The sequence below is a fragment of the Dromaius novaehollandiae genome, chromosome 16, assembly GCF_036370855.1.
Source record: "Dromaius novaehollandiae isolate bDroNov1 chromosome 16, bDroNov1.hap1, whole genome shotgun sequence".
NCBI classification, from domain to species: Eukaryota; Metazoa; Chordata; class Aves; order Casuariiformes; family Dromaiidae; genus Dromaius; species Dromaius novaehollandiae.
The window spans coordinates 7,196,458-7,199,089 of NC_088113.1; positions in this window are offsets into that span (position 1 = coordinate 7,196,458).

Here is a 2,632-nt window from a genome sequence, read left to right on the forward strand (position 1 = left end):
ATGACAAAACAGAAATTAGTCTTGGGTTGGAGAATTCCTTCCAGCTGAAAATGAGGTCTGGTTGTTGCTTTCTGCAGCATGAAAGCACTTTTCAGGTGAGTATTGATAACCCAGATACAAGTCCTCCTTGCATAGGATGGTTGATTTCTTTTTTTCTTTTTTTTTTCTTCTTCTTCAGAGGGACATAATTGGAAGCCCCCAAGTCTAGTGGTGGATGGGGTGACATGTTTGATTAGAGGAAAAAATCCCCTAACTTTTCCCTGCATCTCCTCAGTTTGAACTGTGGTTACTACAGCCTTCCTTCTTCATGTCAGTTGGTGGTTATGCTGCTTTGGAGCACATTGGCCCTTGTCATTGTTGCTGCTGCTGCTTCATATAGTTAGAAAAATACACACCCACATGCACAGCTGGAATACATCATTAAGCAGGGAAATTTTGGAGGTGTATTTATAAAGTTGTGGAAAGGCAGGATGGTTCACTGAGCTGGTTGTTTGTACTCTTGTATGAAGAATGGGTATTATAATTGGGTCTTGCATCTGTTCAACCAATTGAATATAATAGGGCTGTATTCTTTAGCTATTTTTAAAGAAATGTTGTTGTTTTTGCATCTGTCTATAGGAATAGATACTACAGCACAACATCAAGATCTGTTTACCTTAGCATACTTCTAAAAAGCCAGCAGAAGAGTCCTGTAGTAGTATTAACAAAGAAAACAGACAAAAGCAGTAATATAGGTCAATTTGACATTGTAAGTATGTCACTAGCTGAAACTTCTCGGAAATCAGTAGAATTAAATTAGTCCCTCTTGTCTGTCTTCATCCAGCAACATCTCAAATTAATTTTGGAGAGAACAATTGCAATTTTTCTGTGCTAGAAGAGATTGCTAAAAATCTAGATCAGTAGACCACCAAAGCAGAGAGAAGTGGAGAATTAAAATTTGAGTATTTGGTCAATGACTAAGTGCATCCATTAGAAAAGGTGTTTGTTTCTGTTTTTTTTCCCTCTTGTTTTTTCTGTTTTTTTTTTTGAGGCCCTGCTGAGGAGTGGAATCTCAGTCTTGAGTAAAATGGAAGAAAAAACAATCCTTGATCTAAAAAGGCATTTAAGTTTGGTGTGTTTAAAAGTCTAGCTGATCTCAGCACAGGACTGTGGCAGTTTTTAAACAGACACTGTGGAATAAGTACTTGTAGTAGATACTTCTCAGTAGACCTGAGGATTTCTTCCTATTTAAAGACCTGAAAAATAGGAGGTTTTCTGTGTGTGCCTGACTTGCTTTTACTTAATGAAACACATTTGTGCTAATATTGCAGCTGAAATGCTCAGAGGCCAGTAGCTTGATAAATCTGGATAAGGGCATGCTCTATGCATCTGTCCCTGTATGAAGGGTTACAATGCCACATTAACACAGTTGTTGTCTGGGTTTTTTAGTTTGTGTTGGGTTTTTTATGTGAAGCTACTGAGCTAGAGATTAAGATGTGTGTAGCTGTGTGTTTGACATCAGGGTGATGGGGACAGATTCTTGAGATATTGTCTTCTGCTAAAGGTTTGGGTCAGAGATACTGTAGACCAATCCACCCTTTAAAAGGATACTATGTCAGTGATATTCATAGGTAGAAGGAACTTCTAAAAGCAGAAATCAGAACAGCGTGGTCTGTTTGCACTGAATTATTTTCATTGTTTCTTTTTAACTTAGCCATCTGACCTCACAAATGTTTATACCTTGCTATCTGTTGAGGATGCATTCCTGAAAAATGCAATGGTTAACAATGCATTTGAGTGAGGTAGTTCTTCCCATAGGAATTAAGTGGATGGGGGAGGATATGTGCAGAGACTTACAAATTATGCTGCCCCTGTGTATTCAGAATATGTCTAAATGTTGAAGAGGATGGAGCGGCAGGAGCAGGCCTGTTGAGATCATCAGCCAGAGAACGTGCTCTTTTTTTAATGGCTGGGCTTTTTGGGATGGACTGTTCTGGTTGCTCCATCTGCTAGACTGAATGCCCAACCATTATTTCATTTTTTTCTCCTTCTTCCTTCATCCATGACTGCTGCTGATTCATCAGCAAATGCAAAAAGAAAAAGGTAAGCTTTTGGAAAGAGGCAGCAAGAATGCTGACACTGAGATTTACATGGACATTCAGGTTTCCTGGATGAAGCTGCTGGTATCTTTCTGCATTCATTTACTTACAGGGAAAAATCACTTCACTATCAGATGCCTGATAGTTAATGGAGTTGTACTTCAGATGTTGGGCAATGGAACTGTGAAATACCATGTTGAAACAACAGATAGGGTCTTGCTATAATACAAGCCTTGTGTGCTCTGAATATGAGTGAACGCGGGGGTGGAAGTGAGAGAAGTGAGACTTTAGTCTTTACTTTAGATTTCTTTAGCCTGGGAAGATGAATGAGGAAAGTGGTAGAATTAGGCCACCAGAGTAATGTCTGGGGATGATTGAGAACATGTAGAGGTAAAACAGATTGCAGAGAAATACAATGAGAGGAGGAGCAGAATTTCAAACTAAGGGACAGAAGAATATAAAGGAGGAGATAGAATGGGAGTTGAAGTGTGTGTCTGTGGAAAGAGTGGAGAAAGTGGAGGAAAAAGGTGTGTAAAAATAATGTTGCTAAAGAA